Source organism: Sus scrofa, chromosome 7 (genome assembly GCF_054392235.1).
Source record: "Sus scrofa isolate SSC_HxYL_T2T_F1_AM1 chromosome 7, Sscrofa_HxYL_maternal_Yorkshire_Landrace_v2.0, whole genome shotgun sequence".
NCBI classification, from domain to species: Eukaryota; Metazoa; Chordata; class Mammalia; order Artiodactyla; family Suidae; genus Sus; species Sus scrofa.
The window spans coordinates 123,220,226-123,237,125 of NC_139389.1; the positions used below are offsets into that span (position 1 = coordinate 123,220,226).

Here is a 16,900-nt window from a genome sequence, read left to right on the forward strand (position 1 = left end):
AAAAGCTTCATGAAATCAGCAACCTAAAACAGAAGAATTACTATTTTTGCCCCAGATAAAACTTCAGAATGTCCAAAACAAATCCTTGGAATGTTTCAGCATCCCAAATTATATTAGTGGGAAGGGAGGCAAAGCAATTTTATTTAGATATCTGTTTTGGACAAAACAAAGTTTAATTAGAGACAATTTCCATGATTCACTTGGAAAGCCGAGTCTTTTTCCTTTGGTCTTTTTATTTGCAATATTTTAAGTTATAGTTTTTAGGGGCGAATTGGAGCTTTAACCACCAGCCTACACCACAGCCACAGCAATGCCAGATCTGAGCCGTGCCTGAGACCTCTACCACAGCTTAAGGCAATGCTGGATCCTTGACCCACTGAGCGAGGCAAGGGATTGAACCTGCATCCTCATGGATCCACTGCACCATGATGAGAACTCCATAAGTTAAAGTTTCGAAAGAGTTGAAAAATGTTTCTAACTCTCCCATGTTCATTGTGGACAGAAGTTCTGTGTTTTGGATCCTTTATAGGACAGAAGATAAATGCTAAGGTCCATCAGCAGGGGATGGCAGGAGTGAATCCCACCAACACTCATCCTAGTTGTGATGGGAACCTATTCTCATCTATTCCCTTACTTTTCAGCCACATATAAAGAAAAAAGGAAGACTGTTATATTTCACAACCATGGACGAGTAGCTGATCATAACTTTCATAAAATATTCATGCCAGCACTTCCCCACAATCACTTCAAAGAACCATTCTCTTGTTTCAAACAGTTTCAAAAGCAAAGGAACTAGCTACAGCCATTTCGGAAATGAAATGCTGCCTAGAAAATAATTATTGCAATCAATAAGCAATCAAATTAGAGGTAGGGGGCTCTTAGATTTACATGGATTCCTTCCCAGAGAGTTAAATTAAGAATTATCAAAGAAAATAAATTTCAAAATACTGTATAAGCTTCTTTGTAAGCTCCATATACATAAGTATTCTCTTGATTTGTTCAAAAATCATCTTCTGACACTAACAGATATTCTACCCTGTATTTTGGTAGTACCATTTAGGATCCATAAGATGGCAGGCCTAGATTTCACAGTGATATTCTTGAAAGTGTAAGTATACTGGCCACTTTGATATATATTGCATATTATCAGCAGTGTGTAGCTGGTAATAACATTAAGGGCATCTATCAGGTTAAATTTGTAAATTATGAAACATGGGAACTACTAACAAGCTAATGCATTCTATTTCATAATGAGTCACAAAATATTACAGCCAGAAGGAAACTTACGATCACCTATTTCAGTCTTGCCTTTCTCCATATAAGGAAACCAGAGTCCAGATTTCAGTGCTTTGCCCAACGTCACATGGCAAAGGGAACAGCAGAGAGACCCAGCATTTCGGTTTCCATCCTCTCAACCTGCATGAAGCCTACTGTTCACTGTATTTCTCCAGCTCCTCGCGGTGGCATCAAAGTCCACTGCTCTGAGCCTCCTCAGTGCTCTCAAGCCCTACTGCTGCACTTCTCCACAGACTGCCTTTGGTTTGTCCAAGTCTCTCCTGTGTTACCACATTGTTCTGTCTGGACTCCAGGTGTGCAATCCCACAACTCTCTTCATTAATTTGTTCATGTGTTTCTCAAACTGGGAGAAACACGGAGTGATATTTGAAGCTACAGGAATAAATAAGTCCTATCAGTTTTTAGAGGGATGACATCTTTTTAATTAAAAGAAACAAAAAATGTGCATAAACTTTTAATATGAAATACAGAAGATTCAAAGAAGTGTGTAGCTTTGGGGAGACTAGCTCAGGCTACACCCTCAGGCCTGCAGCAATAAATCTCTTCCACCCCCTAGCCTGTCAGGGATACTATGGTGAAGAACTTAGAGCAGTACCGTCTGCCCCTGGGCTCCTTGGGTTCTGCATCAGAGGACGCAGCCAACCTCGCATCAAAAATATTCACATACGCAAAAAATTTCCAGAAAATTCCCAAAAGCAAAACTTGAATTTTCTGTGCACTAGCAATTAGTTACACAGCATTTACGCTGCATTAGGTACTACAAGTAATCTAGAGTTAAAGTGTATGGGAGGATGTGCATAGGTTATACACAGGTACCACACCATTTTACATAAGGGACTTGAGCGTCTACAGAATTCTAAATCACTTTTCTCATCCTTTGCTCTACTTTTTTTTTTTTTTTTGATAGGCAAGAAATAGATTTATTAAGATAGTCACTTGTGAGAGATGCAAGCGGGCAGGCATGAAAGCTCTGCCCTGAGGATCCTGTGGGCTGCAGTTTTATCATCCAAGGGGAGTGGGGTTGGGAAAGCCCACCTCTTCCTTTCTGGGGGTAGTACTTCCTCCTTAGTATCTGGTAAAGTGTATATTCAAATCCGTAGAAGGCTGGTCCTCAAACTCTTGCCCTTGGTCTGAGTATAAATGCAGGCCTAATCCCATCCCCACCCAACGACCTGAGGCAATTCTCAAGGCTCCACTGATGAAGTAAACCTGCCTTGTTCTGATGGCTTTTTTGAGCAATTTATTTACTTACAGCAATCTCCCAATGTCCCCTAAGTTTCCCTCATTACCTGTGTTTCTTTACTGGGACTTCTAAAAATACCTGTGTCTACTCCATCCCTATCATTCCCGCCTCCAGGTGTTTTACCCCTTTATGTTTAAAGGGGATGGTGGGCAAGGGCTGTTCAGTAACTACTTCCTGCTGAGATAGGGCGGAGTCCTGCCTAGGGAAGCAGCAAAACACCGGCTAACTGTCCCTTTTCGGTTGGGACGGCTGTAAGCCAATGTCGCTCTGGTTAACATTATTTTCCCAACCACCTTAGAGATTAAACAGAGTATATGGTGAAACCAGTAGCATCAGAAGGACGAGCACTTCTATCACCACCTTTGGGTCCAAGAGCACCATGGTACCAATGGGGCCAGGGGGACCAGCATCGCCTTTAGCGCCAGGTTGGCCATTAGCACCAGGGGCTCCAGCAAAGCCAGCAGGGCCAGGGGGATCAGGCTCACCACGTTTGCTAGGGAAACCTCCCTCACCTCTTGCTCCAGAGGAGCCAGGAGCACTGAGGTCTCCAGGAACACCCTGTTCACTGGGTTTGCCTAGAGTGGGGCTAGTAAGCCCAGGGGGTCCCTGACCTCCAGCTTCTCTGTCTTTGCCAGCAGGACCAACAGTGCCAGGGGATCTGGGAACACTTCGCTTTCCAGCTTTGCCAGGCTCTCCAACAGCACCCAGTCCACAACAGTCACCAGGGGGTCCAGGCAGGCCAGCAGGTCTGGCCTTAGTCTCCTCGCTTGCCTTCTCCAGCAGGGCTGGGGGGCCTTGAATATCAGTGGGGCCAGGCTCTCCTTTGCCACTGGGACCAGGGGGGCTGCTGTTGCCCAAGGTCCAGAGGGGCTCCTCAGGGACCATCCTCCCCCTTAGCACCAACAGCACCAGGGAAGCCAGAAGGACCCTCTGGGCCCATGGGACTAAGGGGTCTAGCAGCACCAGTAGCATCATCATTTCCACAAGCACCAGCAGGGCCAGGGGTCCAGTGTGATCTCTCTCACCATGGGGGCTCATTTGACCAGGAGCTTCATTTTCAACAGGGCTACCAGGCTTTTGAACTTTACTATTCTTGCCAAGGGGGTCAGGGGAACCACGGGGACCCATGGGACCTGAGGCTATAGGCTCACGGGCGGGAAGCGGGGGAGCAGTGCTTGGAAACCTTGGGGACCAGGTGCACCACTGTCTCCTTTGGGTCCCTTGACTCCCATGATTTCCTGGTCCGAGGGTGGCACCTTGCCTTTGGGGAACCCTCTCTCCATAAATGAGTTATGTTCTTAACAGTATTCTCCTCTGATTTTAAGGGGTACTGCTTTTTGCAGGGATATTCCTGCCTAGGTCTCAATTGGATATCTTTGGCCAAGCCTGAAACCTCTGTTTTCCACACTTCAGCGTTCACTAAGGCTTCTAATTTTTTTTTTTTTTTTTTTTTTTTTTGTCCTTTTAGGGCCACACACATGGCATATGGAGGTTCCCAGGCTAGGGGTCTAATTGGAGCTGCAGCCACCGGCCTACACCACAGCCACAGCAATGCAGGATCCAAGCTGAATCTGCAACCTGAACAACAGCTCATGGCAACGCCGGATCCTTAACCCATTGAGCAAGGCCAGGGATCGAACCCGCAACCTCATGGTTCCTAGTCAGATTTGTTTCTGCTGCACCACGATGGGAACTCCAGGGTCCACTAAGGCTTCTACCTCAGCTTCAGATTCAATTGGTTCCTCTCTGTTTTCTGTTAGAACCACTTGGTGATGAGGATGGGGCCCTTGCTCTGCCAGAAACAGAGTGACCCCAAGCTTAGTTAATAAATCTCTCCCTATTAAAGGGATGGGGCAATCAGGCACAAACAGAAAGGAATGTAAAATCTGCTGGCCATTGATGTTGCACAAGAGGGGCTCCAGGAACGCGTGCCCTTGCCTCTTCCCTGACAGCCCCATTACTACTCCTCACGATGACTAAGGTTTCAATCCTTTAGGTTAAGACCCAGAAGGCAGCACCAGTGCCTATAAGAAATTCTATTAAGGGGCCTGCCACATCAATGACCACTGAGGCTCAGCATTTGTTATGCAGATGCTGTCTCTAAGCAGAGCTGCTTTTGGCCTTGGGCCCCCTGGATCTTCTGATTGCAAAACCGTCAATGGCTGAGGGGCCCCTGTCTCTCTCTGGCATCTGGGGCATCTCCTCTTCCAATGCTCTGGCTGCTTGCAGAAGGCACATTGATTGCAATCTTTTCTCCAGTGCCCCTTTTGTCCACACAGGGTACACTGGTCCTATCTGGGTACCTGTGGGCCTAGGGATCCATCAGGACTGGATTGGCCTGGAAAAGCCAGCCTCCCCATTGGTAGTCTCTGAGCAAACAAAGCCACTGCCATCATTTGAGCCTTTTGCCTATTTCTCTGGGTCCATTCAGCCTTTTCAGCCACATCCTTATTATTGAAAACCGAATAAGCCAATTGAAGCAAAATGTTCTTTGGAGTCTGAGGACCAGCAGTTGATTTCTGAAGTTTGCATCCGATGTCCGGGGCAGACTGGGCTATGAAATACATAGCCAAAAGGGCCTGTCCCTCACGGGAGGAGGGATCCACATTTGTATACTTCCTAAAAGCCTCCACTAGTCTCCCCTGGAAGACTGCAGGATTTTCATCCTATCTCTGTTGGACCTCTCTGACCTTTTCATAACTTACAGGTTTTACTGTAAGCTTCTTCACAGCCTCTATTAAACAGTTAATCACATGATCCCATCTATCTCTATCAGTAGAATTCACCTGGTAGTTCCACTGTGGATCTGCCTCAGAAACAGTATCATTCCCCACCTGGTGCCCTGCATGGCCCTGTCCTGCCTGGGCTGCCAGTTGGTCTACATGGGCTCTGACTGCCAGTATTATACGCTGCTTTTCCTCAGGGGTGCAGCAGTGGAAAAGTAAGATCTGTAAATCCCCCCTGCTGAGATCAAAAGATCTCACTAGTCAGGTAGACCCCTTTGTAAAGCATTCAGGATCCTCAGAAAAACTCCCCAACTTGTCCTCTGTCGTACATAGATCAGACATTGAGAAAGGCACATGGATTCTAATTATTCTCTGATATCCATCAGGAACTTCTCTCAGAGGCAAAACCGTAGGGGCAGTAGGTTGGTAATTTAAACCACTGCGAGTGCTAGCTGGGCTAAGGATGGGCTCCTTTGGTAACTCAGGGTACAAAGAAGAGGTTCCTAAATATGAAGGGGGCCTCTTTTCATTCCTAGCTCTGTCCTCCCCTGGGGCAATAGCCTCAGATGGAGGTGGGGCTCCCACAGCTTCTGCTGACATGGTGGCTTCTGCCTGGGCAATAGCACCTCCTCGAGGAGGGGCTGACCTTTGGATGGCCTCATAAGCTGGGTCAGTTAAAATGTCTTCTTTGTTTATATCAGAATTATCCCTCCGAGCTACACACGCCTTAAAGGAGGCCTTTGGGGCCTCCACTGTCCAGAGGGGTTCTGGTTGAGATTGATGCAGCCTGACCCATTTCAGACCCAACCCTGAAGTGATGCCTTTAACTCTTGTGTTATCCAAATTCAAAATACACCCACACAATTCGGTCAAGATTTGCACTTACTATTTTAGATGGTATCCCTTCCAAGGTAGTTTCCCAACCAGCTAGTAGCGCCCGAGAAATTGCGGACACAAGGTGTCCCCAACAGCGTCCATGACAGGTAGGAGCTGGTCTGGCTGCAAGCTGGGAATAAAGCGTTAGCACCTGCAAGGGCTGGGGCAATAAAAAGTGGGTTAATAGGAGAAAGAAAGGAATAGAGCAGGGGAAAACCTCAGGATCAAGGAGAAGAGTGTTGAGATTAGGAGCTCTGTCCTGGAGCTGCTGTTCTAGGACCAAGAACTAACTCTTAACATTTTCTTGCCTTATCACTGTCCCTTTGTGGTCTGCCATCTGAAACTGACAGTATTAACGGCCTGAACCTAGCCAGAACACAGACTGGGACTCGAACCCAGCCTAGACCCAGATTGGGACTTAAACCCAAGGTTTTAAATTAGAATCACTCACCCTGTGTCTGGACTCACTGAGGTTCAGGTTCTTCATGTCTCTGCGCAGAAGGAATTCAGTGAGAGACAAAGTGATAGGCAAGAAGTAGATTTATTGATAGGACGCTTGTGAGAGATGCAAGCGGGCAGGCACGGAAGCTCTGCTGCTCTACCATTTCTTCGGCATGAATTTTTAAATGAGTGTAACATAAAATAATTAGCATCTAAAGCTTTTTTTCCTATATTTCCTGACAGTGATTAATTCAGTTACTTGAAATATACATAAAAGTTCTCAGCATATTGATTGGTTTGAAATCAGTAAATTAGTCAATGCTGTGAAAAACACAGACTGAGGAAGGATTCCAGACTACACGAGCCTAGAGATATGACACCTGAATGCAATGCAGGATCTGGGATTTTACTTTGCTGTAAAGAATAGTATTGGGACAATCTGCAAATCTTGAATGAAGACTGTAGAAAGGACAATATTGGACAATGATAAGCTTGTACTATAGTTATGTAACAGAATGACCTTATTTCTGGAATTATACACCAAAATGTTTGGGGACAAAGGGGCATCGTGTCTGCCGCAGGAAACAGCACAGGAGAACATGTGTGAATGCACCAATGCAGTAAATGTTAACATTTGGGAAATGAAGGGTACATGGGATTCTTTGTACTATTCTTGGAAATTTTCTGTGAGTCTGAAATTCTGTCAAAATAAAAAGTTAAAAGAAAGAAATCAGAAAGACAACTTGGATGGCTGATACAGAATTGCAATGGAAACCAGATGGAGAAAGACTAAAGGGAAAGTCAGAATGTCCTGGAAAGAACCTTATCATTTACAATATTACATTTCTCTGGAATTTGAGTTTATGACACTAGACATAATATACTATCCTATGTATTGTATAAAAGGATGCTCTTAGTAAACACTGATGTTAAGAGTTCTAATTTGATGGAGTTCCCATTATGGCGCAGCGGAAACGAAGCCCACTAGGAACCATGAGGTTGCAGATTCGATCCCTGGCCTTGCTCAGTAGGTTAAGGATCCGGCACTGCCCATTGCCGTGAGCTGTGGTGTAGGGTGGAGACGCAGCTGAGATCCCAAGTTGCTGTGGCTGTGGACTAGGCCGGCGGCTGCAGCTCTGATTAGACCCCTAGCTTGGGAACCTCCATATGCCACAGGTGAGGCCCCAGAAAAGACAAAAAACAAACAAACAAACAAGGAGTTCTAATTTGATAATACAAATATTGTTATAATATCATTCTGTTCATTGTTTGCTTCTTTATGTTCTGCTTTAGCAAATCTTTACCTATAGCCAGGGTTATAATTTAAAATCTCTTCACAGACAACTCACAGGAAGAGTTTCACTAGGAATCTATGTAAAAACACCTCAAATGATTAAAGACAGTTTTAAGACTATGAAATAGAAAACACACATGACAAATAAAAAAACAATTTAAATTTCCCAAAAAAAAGACATTTCAAAAATCATTTTAGGAGTCCTCTTGTGGTACAGTGGGTTAAGGATCTGGCATTGTCACTTCAGTGGCTCAGGTCCCTGCTGTGGCATGGGTTCGATCCCTGGTCCAGGAACTTCCACATGATGTGGGTGTGGCCAAAAAAAATCATTTTACACCAAAAGAGGGAAAGCAAGGCAAAACAAAATAAAAGAGTGAACTCTAATAGATGACTTTCCTGAGTGCACAGGTGCATTGTTCTGATGTCCCCAGGGTTTAGCACATAGAAGTAATCCTGCTTACAATTTTTCACTGGTATTCCAAGAGCCTGTAGTAAAGGATCTTCCATCTGACTATTAACAAATGTGTTTTTCAATAACTTACTAAATGTGCGATTCTTAACAAAGAATTACATCTACCTTAAATCCTTATTTCTTTTTATTAAGGGCCTTTAAAAATTTTATTTTCTATATGAAGCTAAAATATAAGAAAAGAGAGGCCAAGAGTGGCAACATGACTTGCTAACTGCAAAAGAAGCCAAAGGCCTAGACCCTCATGTCTCCTAATTTCCAGAAACTTGCTCATTCCACCACACCATACAGCTTCTCACTGATGCTTTAAATCCTTATTTCTGATTTCTACATCTCCAAGTTAAAATACTCCTGAACTGAGAATGAAGTCTGGGGTGAGGGGGAGGCAGGAGGATGACACTGGGAAGCACACAAGTTATTGCCCACAGTTTTGGTAATTTTCTTTTTCTTTTTCTTTTCTTTTTTGCTATTTTAAGGCTGCACTCGCAACATATGGAGGTTCCCAGGCTAGGGGTCAAATCAGAGCTACAGTTGCTGGCCTACACCACAGCCACAGCCACAGCCACAACATAGGACCTGAGCTGCATCTGCCACCTATGCCACAGCTCACAGCAACGTCGGATCCTTTAACCTACTCAGCAAGGCCAGGGATCAAACCAGAGTCCTCATGGATCCTGGTTGGGTTCATCAACCACTGAGCCATGAAGGGAACTCCAAGTACTGATAACTTTCTAATAGGTGGTGAGTTCATTAGGGCTTATTTTAATGTTATGCTTAATAATTTACATTTACTATGCATAGTATTTTATACGTATCAAAAATCACATAGTAAAGGTGTTTTAAAAGAACGTATTAATATTTTCCACTTTATTTATTTATTTTTTTTGCCATTTCTTGGGCTGCTCTCGTGGCATATGGAGGTTCCCAGGCTGGGGGTCTAATTGGAGCTATAGCTGCCAGCCTACACCAGAGCCACAGCAACGCAGGATCCGAGCCGCGTCTGCAACCTACACCACAGCTCACAGCAACGCCGGATCGTTAACCCACTGAGCAAGGGCAGGGACCGAACCTGCAACCTCATGGTTCCTAGTCGGATTCGTTAACCACTGCGCCACGACGGGAACTCCTATTTTCCACTTTAAAAGCTACATTAAAAAATAGCTTTCCTTCAACTTTTTTTCCTCTTCAACTATTTTAATAGTTGTTGATTCAGATATGCAACATATTTATTTAGCAACTATTACATGCCAGATTAGGTAGTTTAAGGGCATAAGCAAGCCTCAGTATAACAACAAAAAAAGCATACATGAAAACACGGTCCCTGCCTGCATGTGGGTTAAGGCTTAGCTATGAGAATGGAAAGGGTAGAGCTATGTATGAGCTATTGCAGAGTGCTTTGCCCTCAATGATGTTCACTGATACTGAAGATACTTGCACCATCTACAGATCTTTTTTATAGGTAGAAGATTCTTTATGTTGTAATCAGATCACTTTACCATTGAAATTCCAGCAACAAAGAAATCTATCATACTGGATTCTGAAAGGCTATTTGAAATAGCATCCTTTTGGGAAATCTCAACTGCCTTGTCTTACTGAAATGATAATCATTGCAACAAGTTTCTAAGTAGAGGTAAGGAGTTGTAGACGACTCTAAATTTTGTTTGGTATTCAGTTATACCATCATTCATTATTCACATAGAGAAGAAATACTCAAATGACAGCTTTTGTTCCCTCTCTGTACCTTTTAAACATACACATTTTACACACATGCATGGATCTCAGGTTCCAGATGACAGGGTTCCTCTTTATCAGTCTTTCTGCAATAAAATTTAGCAAATACTGATGTTAATTAGGAAGAGCAGCACAAAGAAAGTAATACCAAAACAATCCACTGGTAAACTATTTTGAAAATAACTCATGCAACCCACTACTCATTCTCTCCAATGAAAATAAATATTTAAGCAAGATAATAAACAATGATCAAAATATCAATTGTACAAATCTCATCTTACTGTGGGAAAATGTCCTGCGAAAAGTCTGATTTGCAATTTTCAGGGTTTTTTTGTTTGCTTTTTGGCCATGCCCACAGCATGTGGAAGTGCCTGGGCAAGGGATCGAACCCAAGCCACAGCAGCGACCTGAGCCTCCGCAGTGACAACACTGGATCCTTAATTCACTGCACCACAGGAGAACTCCCATTCTCCAGTTCTTAGTTGACTTTAATTATATATATTTCAGGTGGCACAAAATCTAAAACAAAAGAGAGACCCCCAACTTAAAAATTTCAAAGACTAGGTTTACCAACATGGCATAATATAATCTGGAAAATGTTTGTAAGAGTGAAGCATTAGAACGCTTACCTTAATGAGAAAAAAAAAAAAAGAAGATGCTATATTTTGCCTTCCAAATTCCAGTAGCAAAAAGATAGACATTTTTTCCTTTAAAGTTATGATTAAAAACAACAAACAGGAGTTCCCATTGTGGCTCAGTGGTAACAAACCCAACTAGTTTCCATGAGGATGTGGGTTCAATCCCTCGCCTCACTCAGTGGGTTAAGGATTTGGTGTTGCCGTGAGCTGTGGTGCAGTTCGCAGATGTGGCTCAGATCCTCCATTGCTGTGGCTGTGGTGCAGGCCGGCAGCAGCAGTTCCGATTTGAGCCCTAACCTGAGAACTTCCATGTGCCACAGATGCAGCCCTAAAAAGCAAAAACAACAGTTCAAGTATTGAAATAGTTCCCTTAGTGCTATACTACATTCAAATGCCTACATATACAGCTATCTATGCAGATAGATTACATGTGATCATACAGTAGTATAGCCTAAACACATCATACCAAATAGGATTTTTAGTTTTTTACAATGCTCTTTGTATTGGTTTTGATTGAGTATGAAAGTCTAGACTCTATGAGAGAAGTTGCAGAATTATTTTATGTATGTTTTTCTGGAAGGTTTCTACGGCTTTTATTAGACTCTCAAAGGTGTTGATGACCCAAAAACCACTAATAACCATGACCCCAGGAGAGAGTAATCAGCACGCACATTCAAAGGTATCTGACATATAGAATGACTTTAATAAACATTGTTGAATGAATCGTGAATGAGTAACTTTTTTATACGGTATCATTGAACTTTTCAATGCTATCATCAGAGATTAACTGTTGATTTAGAAAAGATGTATCAGAAAAAAAAGAGGGAAAAAATGGCAAATCAAGACTGAGTGACTACTATATGCAGGACAATGGTGCAGGTAGCGGGAGGTTTTCTTTTTTAAGATAATTTATTTTTTAAGATAATTAATCAGAATGATAAAACATAAACTCATGTAAGAACATTAGCAAAAGGGAAAAGGTGGCCAGGGTGTTATAAAATGTATACTAGTGCTGAAGATGAAACCTTTTCTAGGTTTGAAGGATTTCTGACATACACAGATACTTGCACCATCTACAGATCTTTAATTCTTCCATCTATAATCAGGAAAAGACCAGAGGTATAAAGGGTAGGGAGAGGTGGAATAGAAGGGATTGGAATAAATGAAACTTCCCCCTCCCTGCTCCCCAAGGGGAACACAAAGTAAACCAATGGTTCTTGAAGCTCTTCTTATTGCTACTTTTGGGGAGATGAGAAGAGGGGAGCAGGTTGCTGACTTGACCAGAGTATAGGAAAATCACTCCTCCAGTGCCCTGAAACCATTAAATATCTTTAAGCAGATACTTGCTCAATGTCTTTCACCTGAAGGCAAATGCCTTGAAAACTTTTAGTTCACTTTTGGGAAACATGCCCAATGGGAATACTTGGAAGCCTAACTTGTAAACCTCCCAGCCATCGCCGTTAGCACTTTTCCTCTGTGAGATTTCTAAGGAGTCTAACTAAAAGGTCAAGCCCAACAAGTATATAGATAGATACCCTCTCCTCATTTTGGTATTACATGTTTCCATAAAGTTAGGCAAAACTGTAGCAACATATTTTGCTTACTGCTATCTTATTTAATATGGAAAAATATTTAGGAGACACATGATGAGAACTAATATTGGAGAAGACAGTACAGGAATTTAGCCCAACCACAGTGATATGTGTTGCTTTTTTATTCTTCTCCTCAAATTTAGGTACACAAAATACTACAACTTAAGAGTATCATTCCTTGGATCTTCTCTATTCTACTAACACGTTCACATTAAGACTAATTCATGGAACAACTACTGCAGACAGCAAATGGGTTCAACGTCCAGCTCTGCCACCAGAGGTGAAGCTGGACAAGTTATTTTTCCTAACCTTAAATTTTCTTTTTGAGAAGATGTGAATAGGGTTTTTGTGAGCTATAAGTGAGATACAAGATATTGCACAGCGCTTTGTAAGCACTCAATACATATTTGCCGTTATTCGTGTTATTGCTTTAATCAGTCTCCCTGTCCACAGTCTAAACTTCCCACTTTGCTGCCACATAATTATTCTTAACTCACCTTTGATTTTGTCAGTCTCTTGTCAAAACTCTTCAGTGGATTCCATGCATGCAGGATAGTCTTATCTTCTGGTCTGGAATATGTGGGTATTGCCTATCTAGCCTTAACCAATCTGCCAGCAGTCTGTCTCCCATGAGGCCCCTTAATAACAAACTAAACGTCTTCCCCTTCCCCAACATATCCTGCTCCTTTCAGCTTGGTTGCTTTGTTCCTGGTATTCCCTCTGTGTGGAATGCCTTCCCTATGCACATCCATATAAGTCACTGATCCTCTAAGCTAGCTCAATGCCACCTCCTCCACAAAGCTTTCTCTGATCACTTTAGCAAAATCAGTTTTCCCTCTGGGCTTTGGAAATACTTGTTTTCTTCTACTTTGAAAAAAATGTGCATATTATCTCCCAACCCAAAATATAACTCCTTTAAAAACCAAGGTCCAAATCAGTTTTATTTCATATCCCCATGGACCCTAAATACAGGGCCACAGTCACAACAAATACATACTTGACAAACATTTATGGAATGAATAATCAAATACTCATAATAAAAGTAGAATGTGGTAACAGAAAAGGGTGAAATAAAGCACTGAGGAGCCCAGTGGAGGAAGAGGTTATCATAGCTGACTTTGCACTTGAGCTAAGTTTTTAAGGATGTTAGAGCTTTATTTTGCAGAGATGATGGAAATCAGAAATCTAGGCCTAGAGAGCAATGTGAATAAGAGATGGAGGTGTTCCCTTGTGGCACACTGGGTTAGGGATCCAGCATTGTCACTGCAGTAGCCATAATCGCTGCTGTGTCCCTGGCTCAGGTACTTCCACGTTAAACAGCTCATGCGGCTGAAATTTAGGAGATGCAAAAGATAGCAGGTTATTAGGACTGAAAGGCCATATTATGGAGGGGCCTGAAGGAATTCCTAAGGAATCTGGACTTAATCCTAGAGACCATAGGAAGCCATGGGAGGTCTGAAGAGGGAAATTATATAGTCACTTGTGTGCTTTGGAAAAACTACTCCACCAGCTGGGCATAAGGCAGAACAACTTTTGCAATAGTTAGGATAACAGTCTCAGTGTCTTGAACTATGGTGGTGGCATATAATGGTGAAAGAACATAAAAAAGTTTAGAGTGGGGAATTCCAATTGCGGCGCAGTGGAAAGAAATCTGACTAGGAACCATTAGGTTGCAGGTTTGGTCCCTGGCCTCACTCAGTGGGTTGAGGATCTGGCATTGCTGTGAGCTGTGGTGTAGGTTGCAGACTTGGCTCAGATCTGATGTTGCTGTGGCTGAGGCGTAGGCTGGTGGCTCCGATTGGACCTCTAGCCTTGGAACCCCTATGTGCCGAGAATGTGGCCCTAAAAGGCAAAAAAAAAAAAAAAAAAAAAGTTCAGGGTGGAAAGAGTACTACAACAGGGCAACGGAGGAGTGAGCTTCTGAATCTGGTCTATATGGAGGCAGTTTAGGTCCACGAACTTAGATGGAAAAGTAGAACAACTATTTTCACTAACTTCTACGTGAAATGTAGCATGCTTTCAATTATGAACATGGCAATGAACCACAGTAGAATTAGGCTTCATCAGACTGGCAAAGGGGTCCATGGTGTTAAAAAGAACTTCTGCACTCAAAAGTGACTAATACTTCAGGAGAGCCCTTACCAGAGATAAAGACTGGAATTGAGTAAGAACCTTTAAAAACATAAAACATGAAAAGCAAAACCCTGAGAGGGGACTGAGAGAAGGAACAATAGCTAAAATTATGTTTGACTCTGGACATGCCAAGTTTCAGGTGTCAGCTCAGACTTATCTTACACAAGGACATCTGTTTTCTTGTGCTCAGTAACCCGTGTCCTCACAGATCCTAGAGAAACCTAACCACCTCTATATAGTTGGAATCTTCATTTCCCATTCTGTTCACTCTCCCATCTTGTGGCACTGAAAACAATCCAAGGGTGATCAAATGTCCTAGTTTGCCTGGGACAGAGGGGCTTTCTAGGACATGGGCCTTTGATGCTAAAACCAGGAAAGACCAAGGCAAACTGTGATGAGCTAGTCACCCTAAGGGCCCTCAAATCTGGCACTGCATGCTAACAAGGCTATATTAATACTATGCCTTCCCTAAGGGGAAAACAAACAAAACAAACAAAAAAAAAACCCTAAGCCATTCAAAGTTTATTTTGGATCTGAGTTTGTCCATCTGTTCCCCTCACAAAGCAGAAAATCCTGAAGGAAAATCTTCCTCTCACAAGGTCAGATAGTTATGGGCCCTCAATAAATGCTTTAGTAACTGATTATCACTATGTCAGTCGTTCTACAATTTCCACAGACCTGGCACATTCTCATCTCCTGCAATCTTCACAAGGACTGTGAGACAGATTTAATTCTCTTCATGTTACAGAAGAAACCAAGGCTCCAGAAGATTTAGTCCTTTGCTCTACCTCACCGCAGCAAGCAAAGTGGCCAACTCCCAGCACTGCAGCTGCCAAAGAACACTGAATTACTGGGTGTTCCAGAGAGGCACGAGTGGTTGTTGCTATACGGAGATTATGCAAAGCTGCAATTGTCTTTTGCAACGTCCCTGAACTCAGTGCTCTGGCATCATACTGAGACACAGTAAAAGGGAGCGTTAGTTTTAGGCAGGAGGCACTCTAAGGTAAAGTGATGCTTTGCCTACGGGAAAACGCATGAGACAGTGATTAAATGTTCAAAATCAGTGCCATTAGCTAAGACTAGCAACAACTTACAAATAAAATTGTCTGGTAAATGGTACCACACCACGCTCCCACATGGCAGCACCTAATCAGAAAACCTATACAAAGCTGTGGCTGCACCTGCCATATTCGTCAATAGAAGAGTCAGTACAGACCCACGTGTGCCTGTAAAGATCAATCCAGGAATCTTGGACGGGGAAGGGAACTGCGAAAGCCAGGATACACGAACCCGGGTCGTCAATTACTAAGGCTTCACACAAGGGAGAGGCCTGGCTGCGCTGGGTTTATTGGCCCTATAATTCACTACCTCTCCCTGTGGCCATAGCAACACCCACACCAAGGCAGCTCCAGAATTCACCTTTGGATAGCCACGCTCCACCGAATTTGCACCTACGCAGCTCAAATAAAACCATCAGACATCATCTCCCGAAAACAAGACAACCATGGCTTATTTCCACTCCCCCAGCTCTAATTCACCCAGAAAACACATATTTTTTTTTTTCTTTCACTCATATATACGGAAGGTAACCCTGAACAACCATCACTTTTGGAACAGTAAAACATAATATGAGGACCCCCCCCTTCTCAGAGGGGGGTGAACATCGGAGATGAAAGCGGGATCCACACCCAAACACACGACGAGTCGCCTAAAATGGCAACTAAACTGACAGGATCAAAATAATTTCAGCCAACGTCTGCTATCATGTCTGTCTAGCAAGCTCCGCTTGGCCCCTGCAGGCCACTGTCTCCGGAGCCGAGAAAGTTCCCTAGGCGGTTGTGGGATTTACAGCTCTGAAAAACAAAAACCGCATTCCCTGCAGGCGGGACCGCGCACAGCGCGAGCAACAACCATGACGTATTCGGAGGAGCTTTCCAGAACTGCCTTCCAGCCCGAGCAAAAGCCCAGGAAGCCAACCTCCCCTTTGCTTCTAGAAATGGAGAGGAGTCAAATCACCCTCCCTGCGCCCGCCGACAGAACGCAGACCCAGCGGTTTTCGGGAAGCGCCGCCTAAACCTCCTGTCAGACCCCCTCCTTCCTGGGTGGCCACTCTGCCCTGAGCCGCGAGCCCTCGAATCCTACCCCCACCACCTCCCTGGGACCTGAGCAAAAACGAAACAACCCACCACCATAGAAAAAGGGAACAGAAACCCCCAGCAAAACTTCTGTCGCAGAGCCTATTTCCACTGTCCCCAAAAGCTCCACGAAAAACCCCCTGCGTCCCAGCCGTCCGCGGTGCCTCTAGTAAAGATGGTGGCCATAGGCGGAGCCGCTCCCTCCCGAAAGCAGCCTGCTGACCCTCCTCCAGCCACGGCCATTCACGCGGGGTCCTCCACGCCCACCGCGGCTTGACGCATTGCAGGTGCGGAGCGGCCAATCAGGCGTCTCGACTCTTTCCGGC

At 43.8% G+C, this 16,900-nt stretch overlaps 2 long non-coding RNA genes across 2 annotated transcripts; one reads left to right on the top strand and one right to left on the bottom strand.

The window, feature by feature from the left end:
* The first annotated feature begins 3,971 nt into the window (after positions 1-3,971).
* On the top strand, positions 3,972-16,072 carry LOC146401884 (uncharacterized). Its single transcript, XR_014811284.1, has 2 exons — positions 3,972-7,580; positions 9,700-16,072. It is a non-coding gene; the product is annotated as an uncharacterized LOC146401884 (long non-coding RNA).
* LOC146401885 (uncharacterized) lies at positions 9,550-16,832 on the bottom strand. Its single transcript, XR_014811280.1, has 2 exons — positions 12,804-16,832; positions 9,550-10,162 (listed from the first exon to the last, which is right to left on the bottom strand). It is a non-coding gene; the product is annotated as an uncharacterized LOC146401885 (long non-coding RNA).
* Between the last annotated feature and the right edge of the window lie 68 nt (positions 16,833-16,900).